The 24,356-nt window shown below is 44.5% G+C and overlaps 2 long non-coding RNA genes across 2 annotated transcripts in view; one reads left to right on the plus strand and one right to left on the minus strand.

Annotated features, from left to right (window-relative positions):
• LOC143488981 (uncharacterized) overlaps positions 1-14,388 on the plus strand; it is a 38,656-nt gene extending 24,268 nt beyond the window's left edge. Inside the window, exons 2-3 of the long non-coding RNA XR_013124602.1 lie at positions 13,718-13,955; positions 14,150-14,388. This is a non-coding gene — a long non-coding RNA (uncharacterized LOC143488981). The remainder of the gene's footprint in view (positions 1-13,717; positions 13,956-14,149) is intronic.
• LOC143488982 (uncharacterized) lies at positions 1,781-4,646 on the minus strand. The gene is made up of 3 exons (XR_013124603.1): positions 4,527-4,646; positions 3,367-3,517; positions 1,781-2,541 (listed from the first exon to the last, which is right to left on the minus strand). It is a non-coding gene; the product is annotated as an uncharacterized LOC143488982 (long non-coding RNA).
• Positions 14,389-24,356: the final 9,968 nt, after the last annotated feature.

A 24,356-nucleotide genomic window follows, 5' to 3' on the forward strand; every position in this document is an offset into this window, starting at 1 on the left:
ACCTTCTTTATGCAGTATTGACAGTCACTCTTTCTCTCTCTCTCTGTCTTACATACACACACCTTCCCTCCATCTGGATTGTGTTTGTTTGCCTTCATCTCGGCTATAACTTTTTCTCAAGCACGGGGCTCCTGGATACACTGGGGTCCAGATGGGTGTAGAGGTGGTACAGATACCCCCCCACCCCCAAACACACACTCACGCACAAGTCATTAGAATCAGTCTGCATGTCTACTGTGGTCGGGACTTGTCAGCACTCTGGTGTATCACTCTGGTCATCTCTGGTGTAATGTCATGGTCTTGTTGGATCTCTGGACGTTGTCCGCTGCTCCAGGGGCGCTGGCAGTGCTGCTGGCCCCGGCCGAGTGCTCCTCCTGTGGCTGTGGGGAGTGTGCACGAGTCTGGCCTGTCTGGAGAGAACAGGACTCTCAGTTTGTTGTAGACTTGGCCAGTGAAATCAGCAGGCTCAGTGTTTGGCCCCGCTGTGGACAGGGGACCACTCTGGAGCTCTGCGGAGGATCTAACTGATGTAACTGATTAACTGCTTTTAACAATTTTTCTGCTTTATATCACTTAATGCTAAATTTATTTATGAGTTCTTTGTTCATTGTATTTGAAAGAAAAGAAGTAAGAGAAAAAACTTTAATGACTCAGGGTGTTAATGACCGTGTTAATGATGTTAACGAGGTGTGTGTAAGCACTGGGTTGCTACCTGAAAACACAGCTGTGAAACACTGGGTCGCTCACTGAATCTTCCGGGTTGCCAGATTGCCTACTTTAGTAATAAAGTGCCGAAGCTATAGGCAGCAGTTCCTCTGTGTATATTTCTATTCTTTTGGGCAAACAGCTGAGTCATCTTGAGCCCACCCAGAAGCTCACAGACTTTCCTTCACAATCTGGCAACCCGAGACACATATATATTCTACTGTGGCAGTCTGGTTGCAACATCTTTCAGTATAGACTGGTGTGTGTGTGTGTGTGTGTGTGTGTGTGTGTGTGGGTTTGTCTTATGTCAGAGGGCCTCAGTTTGTGTTTCCCTACTGTAAATTGAGCCTCTGTAGGGGGTGATAAGATCGACAGGGGAAACGTTGTGGGGGAGCAGGGGGGTGAGTAGAGGTGGAGAGAGGTGGAGAGGGGTGGACCTCGTCTCCATCAGGCTCAGCTGTGTTAGACATGCTGCGTTCTGCTTTTACGCTTCTTCGTGTTTGTCTTGTCCCTTTTCCCAAACAGTAGGAATTAAAAGAGTCTGGCAGCAACGGCAAATGTCTGTGTCGTTACCCGGACCGCTTCTCCGTGTCGAGTTCGTCCTCCGTAACTATCTGAACAGTCTTCCTCCATTGTGAAGATTAAGGCCATAGGGAAGTGTTTAAAGGGCCAGTGAGCTGATATGGGTGGGGAGGGTTACGTCGTGTTGGCCGACGTCTTGTGCAATTCGCTCTCCTCTCTCGCTCCTGTCCACTCCGCTCTGCCGCCGGGTCCTCTCCCTCCTGTGGTCCAATCTCAGTTCACGCTGGCTCAATAGAAATGAATGGTGATGGACAACAAAGGGTGACATCATTTGAGCAGGATCTGATTGCTGACCCCCCCACATGAACACACACACACACACACACACACACACACACACACACACCCATTCTAAAGCCCCCAGTACAATGATGTCATGGTCACCCCCTTTGCTTCCACTCTTTTTTTCTTTTTTGGGATGCTGGGTTGCCGGGGACAACTCATCCAGCGTTTGTGTGTATGCGTGTGTGTCATGGTTACCTACTGCATGTCCAGCCCTCTTGCTGTGTTTTTGATGTGCTATTATGACACAATTCAGCCCCACATGACAGCTTTTCTGCATTTTACAAGTGCACATATACTACCCATCCCACTCCACATAGGCTGGCCTGCCTCAGAAAGGATGTGCAACAGCTCCACTCTAATTAAACAGCTTTAATTAAATCTGTGCCATCATCACCACCCTTCTCATTTGCATACGCCTCCCTTATTTGTTCCTTAATTCCATTGCTGTCGTCTTCTCCCATGGTGCATTGTGTTGCGGTGATGTCAATGCAGGGCAGCAGAATCCCAGAGTCCCATCAAAGAAAGGAACATGTGAAAGAGATGAACAGAACAGGACAGACGAGATTTGCTGTTTTCTTAGTCCTAACACTGCATGCATTAATCTGATGGAAACAAAAGTGACCATTAGATTAGGTTCTCCCTCTCTGTATCTCCCACTCACTCCTATTTTCTCTTCTGTGTGACAGAATAGACCAGTCTGTGCTGCCTCCTTCATGCTGTGTTTTGGTAAATCCATCCCTAATTAATGCTCAGCCAAATTAACTGGTGAAACTTAGGGAAAGAAACAAAGGAAGAAATGAGAGAGAGAGAGAGAGAGAGATGGAGGGAGTGATAGAGTCTTTGGGGTGCTAGAACAGAACCAGATCCTTGCTGGTGTCACACTGGTCGTTCCCCGCGCTCTCAAGGCTGGACGAGCTCCAGGGAGACGGCCGCACGTTCACACTCGACCGGAGGATTCGCCTCTATGTCCTGTCACATGAATTGAAGCGATGAATACAGTTGGCACATGCGTCTGTTGTTGTGAATTAGGCTGAAGGTGATAGAGGATGGAAAGCCAGCTCATTGCGACATCTCTTCTCCGCTGACATGAGAGAAAACCCAGAGAAATTTTCCAAATAAAAACAAGCCATGCACATGTATTATAACGACAGCGTCAAACAAACAAAAGTTCACATGGTGGAAAAAGTTATGAGCACTGACCACACTTTCTCACAGCCATATTACTGCTGGGTTTGGTGTGGTGTTTGAGAAAAGTGTTGGCCATTTATAAACCATGTGTTGTTGCAAAGCCATCTCTCTCTCTCTCTCTCTCTCTCTCTCTCTCTCTCTCTCTCTCTCTCTCTCTCTCACTCTCTCACACACACACACACACACACACACACACACACACAAAGAGTGCAGTGAGAGAAAGCATAAACACAGTCACACCCCAAAGTCCCAAATCTGTACACAAATTCTATATGCCCACACCACCACTGCTACACACACACATGCAGATATTTAAATGTATATACTCTCAACGTGATGGACACAGGCCATTAAGCATGATGTAAAACTGTCATGTGGTAACAAATGAGTTGGAGAAAAAGTCTGCACACCAGCGCCTAAACACTAAACAGATATCCTGCTCCTATAATACATTCATCACACAAATTCATACACACACACACACACACACACACACACACACACACACACACACACACACACACACACACACACACACGCTATGCACTTCACATACGCAAACCCGTGCAGATATAAATCAGTATCGGACAGTGCAAACATTCTCACCTTTTTGATAGAAGGTTGGCTGCCCACCAGGGCTTCAGAACCTCACACCAGATGCCATGAACTGCCACCCATGAGCCCTGTGCTCTGTTTGCTACTAGCAGTGGGAAATGATGACAAATGCCTCTTTACCACTCTCGTCCATCTTCTGGGTCTGAAACATGGAAAAACACATTCAGACAGATGTTCCGTCTTGCGGCCTCGTCGGGAGTGACCATGTTTTTTTAGTTACTGCAGCCTTTGACAGAGAGTGGAGGTCCATGAGTGGACACTGGTTCTGTACTGCTCTTTTCTGTGTTTGGACTTTTGCAGTGTGTGTGTGTGTGTGTGTGTGAAAGAGAGAGAGTGAGTTTCAGATTTTTTAGGTTTGGTTGGAGAGTCTGCTGCAGGATAAAGTTGGGACACTCGTACTGATTCCAGGACAGCATCATGTTTGCTGATCCATTCATATTGTAGTCAGATATACAAATGCTTGGAATTACGCCGCCAGGTACAGACATAAGACTCAAATTCATGAAATGTTCATTATTCAAAAGCTTTCCGATAACTAGGCACATGAACAGGCCATGATTCATCTCATACTTCGATTTTCACAGGTAGTTGATGGGAAGTTGCATCAGGACTGACGTTTAGTTTGGCACATTGTGACCTTATCTCTAAAGTGCTTACTTTGCAACTTTGACATTAAACTGATACGAACTGACGCACGATGAAGACGTTTGCTCATAACACTTCCCCTGTGTCCTTACAGTAACTCTTAGGACTGTAAATTTAATTGCATTCAACTCGAAGTTCCTCGCCAAACCCGTGGAGATCGGATGGGAAATGCCAAGGTGGCTTAGAAGCCGGAGGATCCCGTTAGCGTGTGGCACATGCACGGGATTACCCGCCGTTTGGATGGAGGGAGATACTGTTACGACCCTCCCTCGTTTTCCAGCGTTTAGTGTCTACTCCTCCGCAATTTCGGCTTCGCCGGTCCGGCGCGGGCTCGGGTTACTCGGGCTCGGAGCGACTCCCTCGGCAAATCCCATAATCCATCCGCTCCGGCCTCCCGCGCAGAGGTGTTTTTTTCCGAGAGAGGCAGCGGAGCATGTCAAAACACAATCCGGAAATAAATAAATAAATGAATTTTAAAAAGTTAAATAGAAAGGATTCATCCATACACAACGGTGAAACGTGACAGAATTCAAGGCGTGGTCTGTTTGGACGGCGTCCTCTTTTTTTCCCCCCTTGCACTCTTTGACTGTCACTGAGGAGGCTCTGATTATAATAATGAAGACTCCTTTTTTTGTCTGGTAATCTTTTCTCCTTCCTTCTGTTCAAAGGCAGCTTTGTCTGTTCTACTGCGCGGTAATTTGGCCCGGAGAACCAACGGGCTCTCCCCGCTAAAATCGCCCTGATTGTCTTTGTGATGACTTCCAGTGCCTTTATTACTGTAAAAAGAACTTTGATCAAATCTTGGTAAGTTTTGAAACTAAAGCAAGATACCTTTCCAACTCGTACGTTTTGCTGGAAAGATGCTGATTGAGCAGGTAAAACACCAACCCACTCCACCTCATTTGTTATTGTCCCACTGTTATTTTCACATGTAAACATGAAAATTAGGTCAACAAAGTGCGTTATGCAATATATTATCATTTATTTTATAATGCCTTTGTCAATTTAACCAATAAGCTGATACATTTTTAACCAATTTAACCAATACGCTGATACATTTTTATAGTTATTTTTCACCTGCCATTTCAAAGGGAGGGAAATCAGGTAGGTTGAATATAAAGGAACGTTGGAAAGTTATAGAAAATGAGAACCCAATAAGGGCTTTCAGAAATCTTTTCGGAAATGTCAGAATGGTCATGGATGATGATTTGGCCTGATGTTCGTGGGCTTCTGGGGAGAAGCAGGAGTTAAAGGTTAATTTTGAGGTTAGCTGCAAAAGTGCTGTCAGAATGCGCACTGATGCAACATATGACCTCAAAAAGTGAGCTTTGAACTTTCAGAGGCTGAGGTTGCGCAGCTGGTGTGTGTGTGTGTGTGTGTGTGTGTGTGTGTGTGTGTGTGTGTGTGTGTGTGTGTGTGTTGACAGCAAGAGACTGAATGAGAGAACGAGTAGCTGGGAATAATTAAAGCTTCTGCCAGAGGTGGGAGGAAACGACACACCTCAGTGCAGCTGAGTGTGTGGGTGTGTGTGTGTTTCTGAGAGAGGGAGAGAGATATGGAAAGAGGAGTGTGTGTGTGTGTGTGTGTGTGTGTGTGTGTGTGTATGTGCGTGTGTGTGTGTGTGTGTGTTTCTGAGAGAGGGAGAGAGATAGGGAAAGAGCAGTGTGTGCATTTGTGTGTGTGTGTGTGTGTGTGTGTGTGTGTGTGTGTGTGTGTACACAGAAATGTGTAAATCATAATGAAGCAGTAGCTGCTGTACATAAGAGGGTCTCATACATGCTCTTTCCCTCCACCACCATTCTGGTTAATTAGTACCTACCTAGTGTGAACACAGCCAGACTTGCTGACGTATAGTCTGCATTAACGGTGTGACTCATCCATGGACTATATCCCTCACCCCAGCAAACTAAACCACTTCACCATCTTTCTTACTGGATTTGATCTTTCCACCATGTCCTACCTTTGATCCCATTTCTGATGCATGTCAGACCTAACTGTTGACCACCAGACTGTGGCACTGATATTTTATGAAGCGGACAGGTTTAAAGGCATCGTGTGAAACAGATCTGTGGGCTTTGTGGCTGTTGTTTGTGGCACGGTGAGCAGGTTGCTTGTTCTGGTGTGTTTGGAGTGTGGCCTTGCTTAGCTTTCATGCGGTTACAGTGTAACTTCACTGTAATTTCCTTGTTCCTGATTTTAAGAGGGAAGTTTGGAGGTAGGTCCTAGTGAAACTGCCCTGGGTTTTGGCCCTCTTGTTAAAGCTAAAGCATATTTCACGTGATTTACACCAGCCAGAATTGAGTGTGTGTATATGTGTGTGTATGTGGACGGAAGAGAGATGTGTATGAAAGAGAGATTTAGAAAGGTGTGTGTGTGTCTGTGTGCATTTGTGTGTGTGTGTGTGTGTGTGTTATGTGTGTGTGTGTGTGTGTGTGTGTGTGTGTGTGTGTTAGAAAACGGTTATGCCTTTTCTAAAAGTCTATACCTTCTCCCTTCATTTTCCCACATATCACATTTCTCCTATAAACACTTAAACAACGGTGTCATAGATCAGGACGTGATGACTCTTATCTGTGTGTGTTCCTTGGTTTAAACGTGTAAAATTCACTACTGGAGCAGTCATACAAAGCAAACAACTATAAAAATCAACCAGCCTCTATGATGAGATGACATCATCTCTCTTGGGCTGATAACGATGCTCTGTTTTCACTGACTGGTAGGAGGTCAGAGCCAAATCAGTGGGCTGATGAGATTGAGCTCTGTTCTGGCAGACGAGGAGGATGTGGAAGGCTTTTTTTAAAAACCAGACCTGTTTAGACCAGTCTTTAAGATGCCCTGTGTTATTAAATTAGGCTCTTGACCTCTTAAAGCTTTTTCTTTTAGAACACTTACTAAATGTTAGCCATGCAAGCACTATTAGTTGTAGTAGCAGTTAATATAGGACAAGGTTATAGCTGGTTAACGTGTGTGAGAGACCTTGTTTATTGTGATCCCACTGATAGTTACCCTGGTGATAGTTACCATGGATATGGTGATTTCAGATAAGCATCATGATTCTGCATCAAGTCCTGACTCTGAGCAGAGATTACAGCATAACCAGAGTCTAAAAATTAAAGGAACACATGATTAAGCCACTCGCCAGAGCTCTATCACGTGTTAATGGCAATGTGATGGGAGCAGTGGCGGAGCCATAGGGGGTGCGGAAACGGTCATTTTAACCACTGGCGATCGGTCGATCGCGACATAATACTTAATTTGTGTCCATTTTACACTCGCCACCCCCCGCCGTTGACAACTTACACTCGCCCAAGATCAAATCTCTTCCCAAGCGATCTTGGCAAACCTGAATATGTATTTCCCTTCGTTCATCATTTGTATATGGACCCCTCTGATAAAGCCTTGGTCACCCTTTGGCCACCCCTTGAAAAAAAGTCTAGCTCCGCTACTGGATGGGAGATCCATATGTTGCTTGGGTACAACTAACAGGCACATTCTGCAAACATTTGAACTAAACAGTCACTTCACAACCCTGCTAAAACACACGCAAGCACAAACACCCTCGTCCCATCCTGGAACTGAATGACTCTCAAGGGCTTCTCTAACACCCAGTGTTCTCTCTGCTGACCCCGGTGCTCCCATATCCACCCTGTACCCTCAGAATACCCACTCGTACCCTCCTGTTCCCACCCCGTACCCACCCCGTCACCGACCTCGTACCCATTGGGTTCCCACCCCAGAAGATCCCCTGACCGTACCTTTAACCGCACTGCTGTTCCAGCTGCAACACGTCCTTATTGGAACTGTTTCGTTAATAATTGTGTGTGTTCTTACTTCTGTTTGGCTTATCATTAAGTATTTCATCATTGATATCCAGGACATTTTATGGGGCTTTTATCTGAGACGCTAAGTGCAACATGGGTAGGTACTGTGTACACAGCAGGTCGTATAAATTTGCTCATATGTATGTGATAACGTTGTTTTATTGTCGTGTAATTACTGGAGGGGCTGCAGGATATATGTGGTGATGGAATGCTGGATGTGCTGGTTACACATTGACTGGAGCGTGAGCTCAGCGTAATCTCAGCTGAGTCTGTCTGATGTTTGCAGTGTAATTCAACACCGCCACATTGCACAACTGGCACCTGCTAAAAAACAAAACAAAACAAAACAAAACAAAACGTTTTACAGAGGCAGAGGAATATATAAAAACAAGCGACCTGCAAAGAAACATGAGAGACTGACATTTCTTAAAACAAAATAAGATTCCTGAAACTGATTTATTTCAGGAAATTGCTAATCTATACTTTCATCTTTCAGGGGTGACTTAGTTTGCTGTTAACAGGTTAAATATTTAACAGTGCCAAGTTTAATAAATAAATTGAACTTAAAGTACTTAAAGTAACATACATAGAGCAAGCTTAGCTGTGACCCTCCAGCCCAACAGCAATAGACTCATAATAAAAGCCCAGGAGTCTTAATGGTGAACACACAGGGGAGGTGTGCTAAGAGCTGGACTCTCCCTAGTGCCAGCATAAACTGTATGTGGTTGGCATGATCTGGGCTCATAAAGGCAGGGGCAGGGGCAGGGGTGAGCATGGTGGCGCTATGGGTTAGGACACATACAAGGGGAACAGTATTTAAATTAGAGGGGTCATGAGTAGAGAGAAAGAGAGAGAGAGAGAGAGAGAGAGAGAGAGAGAGAGAGAGAGAGAGAGAGAGAGAGAGAGAGAGAGAGAGAGAGAGATAGGGAGAGAGAGAGAGAGAGAGAGAGAGAAAGAAAGATCAATGGCCTTTCTGACAGTAGAATAACCAGTTTCATACGAAATTAAGTAGTTGGATTTGGTACACTGGAAGGCAGGCAAAACGTACACATTCCTATCACCAGTTCCCAACTCAGTACTGATCCCAGCATACTACAGTCAGGGAAAGACAAGAGGAGAAAGCACTAAAACATACCAAACACAGGAAACAGCCAGGAATGAGCAGGCCTGTCTTAAAATCCCTAATGCTCAATACCTTAAATCACACTCCCTTCAGTACAACATAAATGAAGAAAATGACATGTATTGCTAGGGTTCTGGTTTGGACCTGCGCAGTGTTGAGTAGCTGGATGTACATTTAATACACACTTATGGTAATATGCAATTAAACATGCCCCTACAGCACATCCATCATGTGTCAGCATCGGCGAGACATCACGGAGCCAGGTGAGCGCTTCCCCATTTCTTCGCCCGTTTGCGGGTTTTGATTCTTCATTTCAAAATCAACATGAACTTCCTGCCCCGGAACAAGAGTGTCACGTTGCTGCCAAACAAGCACTCCATTGTCTTGTCCTGTTGTGTCTGCTGGAGTTTTACCTGGTAAGGAGCAAGCAGGACTCACTTTTGTGGTTTTTGCTTCTCTGTGTAACTCGCCCGACAATGGCACTGATGTTTTTGAGGTGGGGTAGTTCTTGAATGAAATGCGTAGCATCTTATAGGACGTTGTAGTTTAGGGATGGGGATTTTCATGAATGAAATAATGAAGAAAATAGTGGCTGTATATCATTGTTTTTTCACTGGTGGTTGGAAATAAGAAACAATGTAATGTATTATACCTTCCCACCAACACTGGTGTTTCATTACCTGAGACTCTGTAAGTCTGTGAATCACAGGAAGTGAGGAATGAATCAGAGGGAAAGGCAGAAGGTGGGTGCTCATCTTTGTTACTGTCGACTGGCCAAAGTGCTGTGCTGGAAGAACTTATTGAACTTACCGGATCAAAGAACAGAAGGCAGGTGTAGGAGGCACCTCACAGGCTTCTCGCTCCCAGTCTGCACCTCTGGACTATAATCAAAGAGCAAAACCAAATCAGCTTTAAAATAAAATGAAAGAACAATTGTTTCCCCACCTACAGCACCACCCCTCTACATGGGCTAGAAGCTGCTGCACTTCATGTCTCAGTCGATTTTCTGGACTTCTTTGCTATCACATTGCACTCAGCAAATCGCTGATTTGCTAAAGAAGGGAATTAACTGACCCCCCCCCCTCAGTGTGGTTCAGCACCACTGTGGGGTTGAACTTGGTCATTGATGGTGGCTGACTGAGTTTGCACCATTTAACCACACTGAGGTGGATGTCCCTTGTGGTGACCTTCAAACACCACCAATGTCACATTTGGAAGGTTTCCAACCTCTGAATGATTCCCAGCACCTGGTTGGTTTCACCAGTTACGAAGCACTGGCTTATTGCCTGGTTCAGTGTGGTTGGAGCCATCATGCTATCTTGCTGTTGCAGCTTGCCTGGTGTGAGACCTTGCAGAAAAGCACTGTCTTCTTTGATTTGTTTGGGTTAGCCAGGATAAGTACACTTCATTAAGAAGCACTTAGCATCCAGAACCCCAAGCTTAGCAGGCTCTGATGTACCACATAGGCCAGCTTGTTTCTGGCCAAACCACAGTTGTACCATCTCCAACACTAAGAGCTATGCCTTGGGATGTGCTTCAACCTGGGATTCTAATGCATTTCTTCTGTTTTTTTTTCAGTCTTCCTCCAGCAGTTGATGAGTGTTGAATATATCTCTCAGGGCCCTGATTGTTGTAGCATGAGAGTTGGACCAATAGCATCATCAACTGCGGCATCTATCACCGCGCGGGTCGTGTCAGACGTCAAAGGGAATTGTAATGGCTGGCTCTGTCAGGCCATGTGAAAGGCTGTGAAGCAGTAATGCAATATCAGCCACTATTTGAGGCTCATGTCACCTTTCCTAGTGGCTTGTTGCATCTGAATCACACACACACATAAAGGTGAATAGTTCTAATTGGATTGAGCAACTTCATCATGCAAAATCATCTGAAATCACCTTTGTAAAAAAGTGTGAATATGTGTATGTATCTCCTCCAAGCCAATGTTTCAAGCATGTAGAGCTTTAAGGAGAACGAGAAATAGAATAGGATGACAAGAGTCTAGCCAATGGTACTTTGCTCCCATGAAATGGTGATGATTTCATTTTGGTGGAAACTCTACAGCTAAACGAGTGGTTTTATGTGACAAACACTGTGGTAGAGTGCAGTGGACCGTTGGGATCCATTCAGAATTGGCCTCCTAACATATGCATGGTGGTTAATGAGAACTGGCTATTGGCACTGCTAACATCTCTGATGGTGTTCCATTACTGTGGGAAGGTGGAGGAAGCCCGAACCAGCGCCTTGGTGTCTACTGAACCCTCTGAGATGCCATCCACATCAATACAACCACCCTAAGAGCATGCCAACCTACAAGGCCAGCCATATATTTTTTCATTTGTCCATTGTAGTGCCTCACAATCATGAGGGTTTGATTGGGTTCTGAACCAACTTAAGTGCAGCACTAAGCTCCTGTTGTCAATAAACCCAGTGAGTTTAAATTGAGTTTGACAAAGGCCCTTCAATGGTTCCTGCTGTGGTGAGGTGTCATCAGTAGGTTTACGTTAATTTCCTCCAAGGTTTGCTAACATGTCTGCCTCTGCACAACACCATTATGCTTCATAAATGGCCAGTAAACATTTTTTTTTGTATTTTCAGTAAGCATTTGCTCATGTAAAACATAACAAATACTAATAATAATGCATGTCATACTTACGGCTAAATGGCACAAGGCTGCTTGTACCTGATTTGTCAAGTAGCTATTTGCTACTGCCACTCATCATCACAGCCCAATAGAAATGGCCTCCTCGTTAGAGGGGAGATGTCCTGGGGCTACACTAGATACATTTTACTGTATCTTGAACTCTTTAAATGTTAGGTTCTTGCTCTTATTACAAAACGCCATAGACCGGTTAGTATACTATGCTGCATAGTACACTAATATATATAGGTTATGAAGGTTTGTTTGTGTTAACTGTTTATGTATGGTTTTGTTACCTCTTTGGTTTTTATGTCAAATTTATCAAGCATGTATTTGGAGATTAGAGCTGTATGGACATGCATGCCTGAACTCCAACATGTCTGATCTGCGTCATTAACTTGCTTCAAATTATATAATTTCTACTTGTTCTCAGCAATGCAAACCCAGAAGGACAAAAAGAATGGCAAATAATTCTGAGACTTCATAACTAATCTAACATAAAGGATTAGAGGACAGTATCCAGTTTTGTGTATCAAATTTCCATAATCCTCATTCTCCGAAAGCCTTTTCGGGAGTAGGCTGTGGAAAACAGCTGAAACTGTACACATTAATATGTCACGGAGTGTCATTGTATAGAAGCAGAAGTTCCGGATGGATTCACACTGTGAGCGTGAAATGAGACATGTGCAGTGTAGGATCTGTGGGTGAGCTCACATGTGGAGCCAAGATGTACGTTGCTGAGGTTTTATGGCTGTATGTTACAGTACACTGTTTACTGGGCAACATGAAGCCATTTTACCTGTTAAGAGCTCCCTTGTGGAGCTCTGTGTAGTCTGTGTATTTGTGTGTGACAGAAAGAAAAAAGTGAAATGGAGAAAGAGAAATGGGAGAGTTTTAAAAGCAAGAGAAATACAGTACAGAATTGTACCACTGGGATTTCAAACTGTATGTACCTTTTTATCTTCCATTGCCAGGTCAGTAACGTTGCCTGTTTTTACATCCACTTTCTGTGCCTTCACCCCACACACACACACGTCATAGACATGCAAGTTAAGGACTGCTTGTGAGCTTGCTCAAGTGTGAACGCATTTGCTCTCAGACGACTGACCTCTCTGTTCAGTATTTATTAGTGGTTTTGCAAAAAGCCACCTATACAATACAGTTGGCATAAATATTATCTAAATTGAGGGTCAGTGGAAGATTTGAAGCCCATGTCCTAACACTTCTGGTTGTGTGCTTTACACCATGCTCCCAGCGTCTGAGAAACAGGCGGCGGTAGTTTAGGTAGTTTAGATAAGCGTGCATCCGCTGGTTTGTTTGATTTCTCTCGTCTTGGAGCGTGACGAAGCAGATCTCCCCTCTCTTTCATCCTGAATGTTGAAATGGCGGGCAGGAGAAAATGAGTAAGAAGTCATGCTTCACCACACAGAAGTAAACACGCTGGGTGAAGAACGATAACTCGTCCACAGTCCCTCATTCGGAAGAAGTGAGGAAGCTCTGTAGAAATCAGAATCCTTATGGTGTGTATCATGTAGACAACATCTCTTGTAAAGCCACAGAGTGTATCTATATGTGGTGATACAACGTGCCAAATAGCAAAGTCCCACTGCAAATATTATTGATGTATTATACGTGACATATTTGAGGCCAGGCCAGTTCAGTTTGTGGATCTTTGTTCCTGCAGTATTCACTGTTTAAGTAAGACCTAAATAGGAATAGAAGGATGGAAACCATTGGCTGGGTGGAGACTGTTTAAAGCTTTTAAATGCTCTTCTGACTGTACATAAGCTTGGCTCAACTTCACCTGTGGAAAGAGGGATGGAGGAGGTGCTCCACTGAGCATTAGTATGGAAACCATATGAGCCATCCTGGAAACCCAGTCATGGAAACCCATTCTGTAACGCGAGTTTTTATCGATCCAATATCACGTTGAGACAGGTGCTTGCACTACTCAGCCACCGTCTGTCCATAACTTCTTGCTTGGTCATCTACCAAATCTCTTTTCCACTGAGATGACAAGTATGTTGGCACTGACCTCAGTGTGAGCTGTGTTATATTTCTCCGAAATAATGTGTTTCTCTTTCTCTTTCTCGTTCCTTCCTCTCTCCATTCCAGAGTAACAGCCTGTGTGGTTACTATGCCCAGTCCTCGTTTGCTATGAAAAACAGCCAGCAGTGGTGTGGTTTTGGCCGGGCCGCCCCCTTCTGATCTCCCATGGTAGGACCTCTCTCCTGGGACCAGCCAGCCGCCACAGCCCAGCGACCCTGTGCTGCTGAAGCTTTGACCCCAGCAGTCCCATCTTCTTGGCCCTGACAGCTTTCTGCAACCTCTCATAAGAACACAGGAGTCGTGGGTATGGCACATTACAACTGGGTTTGGACACTCAGGACTGGTTGAGGTCTTGGCTTTGATTTATCCATCATCATTTTTGCCACTGTGGGTTAATCTCTCTCTCTCTCTCTCTCTCTCTCTCTCTCTCTCTCTAACTCTCTCTCTCTCTCTTTCTCTCTTGTTCTCTACTCCTGTTTCTCTCCAACACTCTTGTAGCGTGTGGCCCACCACCATGAAGAATAGACTTGCAAAGACTTTAAGCACATGCTGAAGGTTGTGTGCATTCACTTACATTGACATATTCAATATAGTAAACACATGCATATATTTAACTGTACATACTTCATCTACATTTGCAAAATGTATAGAATAAAATGTACATAATTTTACTTTGCATTTGTGCAGATGCATAGGCTTCATTTCAGCACTGCGGTATACAGTTTCCTAAAAAATAAAAAAAAAGTTTGTACACAATAAAAAGTACTGTATTTTTTAGCTGTAAAGTTTTTCCTGTTTTCTTTAGCAGGTTAGTTTTAAAATTTGTATGTAATTCAGGGATTTATGTAAAAATTGCACAAAAATAAACTGTTGAAGTTATAGTTATTGGAAAACTTTAAAGTTAATGCATGTTCAGTTTAAGCTATGAACAATCATCTAGCCTGGTAATGGTTTCACTTTCATATTAATGCAATTGAAGAAGAAACTCTTTGGCTGGTGAAAGTGACTTGGTTAGTGTGTTCATCCAGCAGATGTGCTGATGTGCAGCATCACTGTGTACTGAGCATAGGGAATGTTCACATTAAGATCTGTGCCACTGGTCCTGTACCAAACAAAACACATGTGCAGACATAGAACATGCTGGGAACATGAAAAAACCAGGACAACATATATCCCAGAACCTTCATGTTCTGTTCCAAAACAGATTTAATGAAAATCATACAGCTTTCTCTAGAAATTATACAGCTTCGTGCTTTTGATGACAATCATGATGCGATAAGTCTTGCTTGACCTGCTCAACGTGTCTCACACGGCTCTCAAAAATGTCCCGCAAAGCATGTACTCTTCCCGCAGCTGGCTGGGACAGTGGGGTGGGTTTTTGCTGCATTCTCGGGGAGTGGCTGCATTTCCAGCGCCCTACGAAAGGCTGTTGTGGCTCCAGGAGAGGGGAGGCCGGGTTAGCCGCGAGCTCAGTGCCCCGTCCAGCGTAGGCTGTGATTGGGCCAGGAGGGTCTGCCAGAGCTGCAGTCGGTACCAGCGCCAGTGCGTCGGAGCAGAGCTGACCACCAGCACTTAGTGTTCACACTACGCTTCCAAGACGAGCCGCTAGAGGGGCGTTTTCAAAGTACTCATGAGGGGAACTCTTTGCCATCTGTTTTCAAACACCCCCCCCCCCCCCCCCGGGATTGTTCCAAATGAGGCTACTTATGTTCACAATCAACCAAATGAAGTCTGTGAAAACTGATGGCTCCTCTAAAGGATGTGAATCATTGATGGGCTGTGGTACATTTCAAATAGACAGTTAAAGTCGTCCTGACACTTCCTGGGAGCAACAGTCCAAATGCTCCTCGTCTGTTCAGTCCCACCCTGCTGTGGTCGTGAAGAACTGCGGTGTGTTCGTCTGGGAGTTACACTGAAAAGCAGGAATGATGGCGATGCCAACGGTTCATGCACCCAGCTCACTGGAGCCATTGTGTGTGTTTTTTTTAAAGGTGGTGTGTCAGAAATCATTTTGTGGTGTATGTGATCCACCTTGTGTGAATAGATGCAACAAAACTTCCACTCTACGTCACCATCCATCCATAATGGTCAGTCGCCTACATCACTAACGCCTACGTCACCGTCCTATCACATACGTCACCATCCTGTCACCTACGTCAGCATGCTTTTGCCTACATCACCCTCCTGTATCACTTATAACGTCATCCTGTTTAAGGCTTAAATCACCATCCTATCTGTCATATCAACATCCTGTATAGCTTCTTCCTGAATATGGCCTACATCACTATACGAGCTAATGCCTATGTCACCATCCTATTGTTCATCTTTTATTGCCAGGTGTGAGAACTAAGGCATGAGAAACTTAGGATTTGGAGTCATTCCCAGAACCCCACAGTCCTGGACTGCACACCATATGCATTAGGCTGGTAGCATCTGGAAAGATCTATATGTGATGTCTGGGTCTATATGCGATGTCTAGATCTTTACGTGATGTCTGGATCGAACTATCCACCCACGTATTCTGTATGTACCAGCGTCTGACAATGAACTTTCCACTTGCTGGTCAGCTTACCCACTCAAACGTCCGGTGCTGATGTGTACATATGGACATTTCCATGAGCCTCCTCTGAAAGTCCACTTGTCATGATCCATTTTATAAAATGTAAAACACTGCCAACACAGAAGTGGTGATTTTTGTAGTAATGGTAACATAGTGGTTGCCATTAGCAGGTTGTCATTCCTGCTAACAGTGTGTGTGTGTGTGTGTGTGTGTGTGTGTGTGTGTGTGTGTGTGTGTGTGTGTGTGTGTTTGTGTGTGTGTGTGTGTGTGTGTGTGAGAGGGAGAGGGAGAGAGGCACTGACCATTACTAGCATGTTTTTTTTCAAGGCATTTCTTGATTTTTATTGGCCTGCCAAATCAGTTTAGCCAGTCCAGCTTCTAACTAAGACTTTTTTTTCTAGTCTTGTCTTGATTGTACATGTTGACCCTATAAGGCCAGAAATGACTGTATAGTTGAATGGTGCTAATACTGTACTTCTTTTGTTCTAATCAATGCATAGCCTCCGAATCCTCCTATGGTATGGTATATTTAGCTTGTCATTTAACATTCATGTATGTGTGCACATCATAATCAAAGGGTTTTTGTCAGCACCATTTGCATTACCAGATGCAGTTTATCAAGGTCCATTGATCCACATCTTGCTAATCTGTAACCAATCAGCATTGCCAAGGGCATACTGCCATACTGACAAATATATAAGGTGCTCAGGATAACAGTGTATGCAAATGTAATGCCTAGTTATTGACAAAGAAAATCCCAGATCACTTTACAGCAGCTCATGTGTGGAGCAGGTGATGATAACCTTTACAGCAGGTGTGGATCATGTGTGGAGCAGGTGATGATCACCTTTACAGCAGGTGTGGATCATGTGTGGAGCAGGTGATGGTCACCTTTACAGCAAGGTGTGGAGCATGTGTGGAGCAGGTATGGATCAGCTTTACAGCAGGTGTGGCTCATGTGCTGCAAGAGGCCGGGAGAGAGAGACTGCTGGTGTAAATGGGAAGCCACCTGTTTGTTTCATATCCTTATAAGTACTCAGTGGTTCTGCCAAAACTTTACAGTCTAGAGATCTTCTAGAAGGCATCAGAAGCAAATAATCTTCAGTGACACCAAGCTCCTTTCACTCAGACTTTGACTTCATGACAGACCGGCTTGGAGAACAATGCGGCTCTGTGTGGTTCGGTTCCTCTGCTGATCAATTGGTTCTTCATGTCCTCTTTCTTGACGTGTGGCGGTGGAAAGAACTGGCCAGCCTCTGGATTTCAGTTCTGCTCCCCAGGTCCCGTGGTGGAGCAAACTGCCAATTCCTCAAAGCTCTACATCCACGGGCAGCCAAGCCAAGTGTCTGCTAGGACCAGGCTTTAGTCAGACGTGTTCACCCCAGCAGACCCAATGAAAAGAGGGGTACCGCTGGACTGATCCAGTTGTCTACCCTCGGTTCTCTCGGTTCTCCCTCGGTCATAACAGCAGTCCCATGCTTGCTCAAACTTAATCAGCTTTTGTCTTCAGCCACGAGCCTGGTGGCACGCACTCACCAGGGCATGCTGGGAAAATGAGCTCTGAGGAGATACGGTTGAACTGCCAGGTAGTGATGGTAGCATCATGGTTTGGGAGTGTGGCACCAGACAAACTCCTGTTGAAAAGGTACACTCTGCTCCTACCTCTGCTGCCCCACACAAAAAGAGTTGTTTTCTCCGAGAAGGGGAAAATATGACAGCTAATGCAAGTGGCACTGCTGTGTACGCACTCGCTTGTGTAACAGACACATGCAAGTACACAGTCTTCCCTTAAAACCCACCCTGAAATTAGATGTTATACTGAAATATGGAACCTATTTTTTGGGTGGGACAGATTCAGTCCCTAAACTCAGATCCTCTGGTGAGGGACACCAATTTTTTCCACTACTTTGCAACACTTTGCAATAATGTTTATGGCTTTACTTGTTTGAACAGGCACTCATCTCCAAGTGTGTTCTGTTGAGCATACAAAAATGTTAGGGACCTCAAGGGACCTCCTGATTGTTCTTGTAGTGGGCCTCTGCTCTTTGGCAAGGAGCTAAAACATTAATTTCATCAGTACCTTGTAAGCATAGAGGGATTATGGGAAGTATCACATTGTCACATTGGAAACAAAGGCATGACATAGTAAATAAAAAAGAGCTTAGAAGTGCTTAAGTGTTTGGAAACTTCCAGAAGCCATTGCGTATGCCTCATATGTGAGAATGAAGATGAAGACCAAAGAGAGAAAGACAAGGAAATTAGTTACAGATGCAGATCATGTCTTTGGCCAGGACTGGGAACCACATACTAAATGTAGGAAGCAAGAATGTGTAAATGTAAAGGGACTAAACAGATAAATGAGGACAGGTTCATTACGTATAAAATAGACGATATGAGAGAAAAAAGTTTTTTTGGCCCTGACGTTGCTGACTTAGGTGCCCTAGGTATGAGTGTGGCACGGAAATGAGTTTTGTGTTTAAGGTGTTGGAGGATGTATAGTCAAAGTATGGTTAATCATTGTAGGAAAGTCAGTGTCATTCTCGAACTGCAATACTGTAAAACTGTAATCATATACAAAACAGCTGATATTTCAGTAGCATTTAGATTAACATGTGCTTTAATGCATATTCATGTAATTATTGCATGATCATGGTCAGAATGTGTTGATTGGCTGATGGTCTTGACTTTCCAAAGGGACAGATAAAAGGCCCCTCCCCCCTTTTTTTCCATACTAGCGTTGTTGTAGTGCAGACTGTGTGCCTGGCAACGGTGCGGTGGCAAACAGCAGGCCATTACTGGGATGCTAACTCAATTACTGTCCGCGGCTGAGCTGGTGCCGGGTCCCCTTCTTGTGGCTCCAGCTTAGGTTAAAGCCTGTGTGAAGTGGCTCCTCGCGGCACATGGCTGCAGCTGCCAAACCCACTGAGGTCACGGAAGCCTTGTGACGCACTGCAGTGGTGCAGGGCAGTCAACACTGCTTCAGCTAATGCACACAGACACATCCACAAAACAAGGAAACCTTGGCTACTGCTGAGTAAATGTGACAATGTAAACACACATGCATGTGTTTGCTTGTGTTTTGATTAACTACTACACATGGAAATGCACACACATTTTTCATTATTCATTTACTTACTTCATTCACTCACTCATTCATTTTTATGAGCAATTACTGCTCCATCCTGTTGTTGAGTGAGTGAATTCTGTTTGATCTCATTCATAGCATCAGTATTTTGAAAATACTATGCTCCTAATTTTGTGTCAAGGTGATTCTGCGTTTATGAAGTGACCTGTGCATTCGCTTCATAAATGAGATTCTGAACGTCCCTCAGTCGTCTAGGTTCTGTGTCCAGTAAATCAGCAGTTTTGGATTTTTAGCATGTCCGCATTGTTCCTTTTCATTTACATCCTACCATTGCACTAGATCTCAAAAGTCATTTCAGCAAAATGAAATAGAACTGAGGCAGTGATTTTAGTAGGTCAGAGTAAATATAGCATGGACCTTGTCATGATACAAATGAACAGCAGATGTGAGTTCCTCTGTCCAAAAGGCTGTCAGATGGCTCTATCAGTTCCAGCACTAACTGTCATTTAACATTTAACATTTATTCCTCTTCTTTTGCTGTAGGGACTACAAGGCCAATACAGTTATACTTCAGTCTGATTGGTTTATTATAACCCTCTGTACTCTCTTCCTTTCATTCTGAATTATATGGCCCCGTGTTTCCCTCACTTTAACTCACTTTACTCAGAGTGGCATTTTGAATTTGGGAAACATCAAACTTCAGAGATGTTCTCTTAAAGTATGATGAGATCAGAGAGGTGATTGAGTAAAGTCTCGATCATGTTGCTGATCTCCTGGACTGCTTGAGACGTCCTTGTCTCATACCTGTTGTATGTAGTGACGTAAGTGCCGTACTGTGCAGGCCTGTCCACACACTCATTATTCTGTAGAGCACACACACAGCAAGGATTTGCCCCTTCAGTCCATATGGTCTGTGCTTTGGAGCTGGATTAGCAGCAGATCACAGAATAAGTGTTGGGGCGTCGGTCCAACACTAATGGCTAATAGCAGGATAAGAACCAGATGAAGACGTGGATTCCTCAGTCCTTCTGCCGCACACCTGGGGAGAGGAGCTCGGCTCGTAGACACGGTTAAGGAGCTGCGGCTTGTTGTATAGCAGAAGACTCATGCAGGTTTCCTGGCCCATGAGGTTTCACAAGGTGACAGGACGCAGGAGAATGACATCACGCGAGCAGTCATGATCTTCATGGACTTGGCCGTGCCGCCATACCTCCCAGGCCTCTGCTCTCTGCCCTCGCCGCGTCATTATTGCATTTTGAAACGCTGAGGGGATTATGTGCTGGATTCATTTACACGGCCTCGCTTGGGCCATGTGCATTTCCCTGTAAGCTTTTATTATTCCCAAGACACTCGTTTCAACCTGCCATGTTTACTTACAAATCTTTCAAAATGCTAAATGGTATGAGAGCATAGAGACTGATGTTTAAATACTTATTGGCGAGCTCGTGGGCTGCTCCACAGGTTTGTGTACAGAAGACATTCTGTCATCCATTACCCTTTACTATAATTTTTGCGGCTGCTCATTCTCCCTTTCTTGCCGCCTCCCTATTCCACCATCCACTCTGAATCTGTACGTCACTGTGTATTTGTGAAAGACATTTACGACTCCTCGTCTCTGTCAGACAGCGATGTCCATGTTCCTGTTGTGACCTCTTGCTCTCTCTCTATACCATCTTACTTGCAGCATTGCACAAGATAATGGTTTCAAAACAGGCCAATTAGCATTGCTGAGTGTTCTGGCATAATGTGGATGTTTTCCATTAAGGTCCCTTTTGGCTTCAGCATCAAGCCCAACTACTTTACTTCTTGGCAGTACAGGGTTCTCACTAATGAGTTCCTGTGAAACCTAATCCTTTGCTGGATTGAGGGACGTTATAGCACCGTGATCGGCATCCAGATGAGCGATCTCCTCACTGTAGAGTCTGCTGCCAGATACCTGGACTGTGGAGGAGTCAAGGGTTAAAGACCTGTGACTGGCTTTCTGATGGAATCTTTTCCAGTGATTTGGAAACCCCTCCACGTGCTTTGTAAGCAGTGTGAAACAATGGTTCATGCCTCAAAAAGTAAATTAATTTGCATAATATGTTTGTGACTATGTTATTGAGATCTTTTTAGATTCTACTGGCTAGGAAAGTATATCTTGGCAATGGACATTTTTGTAAATCAAGACACTTCATAAATGGATCTTGGTACAAGATCATGTGCTGAAAAGACAATGGCAGTGGTATTTATCGCTCATTTTGCATTAGAAATGTATATCTTTAATTTACCCTAATTTGAGATGTAATAAAATTGTTTGTTGATTGAAACGTGATGGTAATTGTAGCTCATGAATATCTTATTTAGAAAGTTTTGCTTGATTTCTTGATAACTCTGACATTTGAAATGGTATCTTGGAATATGTGCCAAGCAACATACGTTTGCTGATTTCAATTTTAAAATGCTCTTGTCCATCCTTTCCCTCAGAACACATGTAGCCATTTCTGAACACTTAGCCACTATGATGTAAGACAGGAATCTCAGCCTCTTCTGCCCGAAGATGGCAGCATGAAAGGCTGAGGACACGTCGTTCAGTTCTTCCCCAAATTCATGAACAAGTTTGCTTGCTTATGCACTTCAATGGAAAGTGGGATGCTTGAGAGGAAGAAAGCCAGAGGTTTGGGTTCATTGCGCAGGGTATTTTAAATCCTGGAGCATAAGGTCCCATGGACCTTGAGAAGATACATTTTCACTTTCATCTTTTCCATTTCTGTTCCATCGGAATCCAGAGAGTGCCAGGAAGCACTCTGAGACTGCGGCCGCATCCCTCTACACTGTGTCAGAAAGGTCACCGTGCAGGAGCCCTGCCAAAAATACCAGGCTGAGAATTTCCTCCGTCTCCTCCGATAATCTTCACACGTTCCAGCCCAAGATGCAGTGCTCCTTTCAAATGAAGTGTAGTACCTTCCAGACAAGCAGGGATCCCCCACTGCCAGAGTGCATTTCTGTTTTCATACAGGGTGGGGACCCTGGTGATTATGTGTTGTGTGGGGTGTTGAAAGGGATCAAGAGGAAAGGCCCAATGTTTGCTCTAAGAATATGAGTGCTCTAGCAAGAGAAGGAGATCCTATGGCTTGCTATAGGCCTACCATGGAGCCACAGATTGAGAATGAGGGTGGCAGATAAGGTTTCCATTGGTTAATATCCACTACATACCTGATAATCCTAGTAATGAAACCCAAACACCAGGGAGGATGGCTCTGGCCGTTGGCCTGTGTGAGGCACCTGAGAACCTTCTGGGGCTGCCTCATTTCCACTGAACCTTGTAGCAACACAGGGGGAGAGGGTTCCTGTGGACATGTCACAACCACACCATACCAAAAGATGGAGAAAAGCGGGGACATGTGCGCGGGGTTGACCTCGCCATGATGGACAATCTGCAGACCAGGCGCATATGGAAGTGATCGGCTGGCTCCTGACTGGCATGATGTCTCTCGCATGGGGACATTCTCAGTGGGGCTATGAGGGTTGGGGCAGATGGGGTGGGGGGTGGGGGGCACATACCCTCTGTAATTTCCTATTCAGACCTGTCAGCACGGTTTGTGACGGCATCTGAAGCTGATCCAATTAGAGGGAAGGGATGCTGAAAGGGAGGGTGGGCGCTGTTTCTGCACAGTAGGTCCCTTGCAGTAATAACAGCTACACATGGGGTGGGGGGTCACTGACCAGGAGTTTTGTTGAAAAGGAAAAGGAAGGAATGATGGGAGGAGCTACAGAAGTTGAGTGATGCTTGGAATTAGTGAGGGAAAGGAAGAGATGAAAATACAGGGAAGTGATGAGAGCAATCCCACTGGATATAACTGGAAGAATAATGCTGGGACAATGGATCATCTTCCCTCCTTCTGTCAGAAAAGGACAGAATCATTCAATGAAATATACATGTGACCAGCTGTATCAAACTAAAAAAAAAAATTGAGTTATGCGATACGTGCAGTCTGTAACACTGACCGTACCTGAAACTGCTCTCTCTGAGCTGATCTCCATCCACATCACCACTACTCTCCATGCTGTGATTTTAGGTTCTGTCAGCTACCTATCTCTATCCAATTCTCCATAATGCCCACAGTTCACTCTTGTATCTTCAGCAAGAAGAGCCACCCCTACAGCCAAGAAGGTGCCCAGAAATCTGAAACTCCTTTCCTCACTCTTCAAATCACAGTTGAACAATAAAAGATGTGGTCTGCACCCACCAAAACCTGCTTTGCAGATGACATAATATAAAGAGCAGCTATCAAACTATTGTTGGATTTTAGAATGTTATTTTCTGGATGTAGCAGCAATCTGGTTTTTGTTTGACACTTTGTTGTCCTTATTGATCCATTGATCATAAAAAGATTAATTTGGCTCTATAACCAGTCCCATTTACTCCCAGTGGCTCTGGGAGAGCATCCGAACTTACTGAATAACTGTAATTGTAATAATATGTACAAAGGGGATAGATGGAGCTGCAGTTCTGGACTGATTTAGATACTGTGTGAGTGCATCTCATGCCATTGTTACAAACTCTCATTTAAAGTAGAACCATGCATTGCGTATGTGCTTTAAATTTGATGCTACCACTGATTATGCCAAATTATAAACGATCACCTCATTCCTGTCAAACACAAACACATGTTAGTTTGTTGTATTCTTATATGACATATAATTGTTGGTTACTTCACTGAGCAAGATCCATTGTCCTGCAAGTTCGGCTATCTGTCTCAACAGCGATGCAGCCAGCAACAATTCTGGCTGAAGTGCATCTGTTATTATGACTGGAGATCTGATGTCATGTCATAAAGGTCCCTCATAATGGATGTGACAGTAATTGACAAGGTGACACTGCTGAGGTCATTTCCTGTCAGTGATGCGTCCCTCCTCTCACAGGGTGGTCAGTGGGAATTCAGTCCTCTGCATGGGGGCCTGTCTGAACTGTCTATGGGTCTGATGGATCGGCTCCCGAAGCAGACCGTCATCAATCACTTGGAGAGTACACACACACACACACACACACACACACACACACACACACACACACACAC

Source organism: Brachyhypopomus gauderio, unplaced genomic scaffold (genome assembly GCF_052324685.1).
Source record: "Brachyhypopomus gauderio isolate BG-103 unplaced genomic scaffold, BGAUD_0.2 sc57, whole genome shotgun sequence".
Taxonomy (NCBI): domain Eukaryota; kingdom Metazoa; phylum Chordata; class Actinopteri; order Gymnotiformes; family Hypopomidae; genus Brachyhypopomus; species Brachyhypopomus gauderio.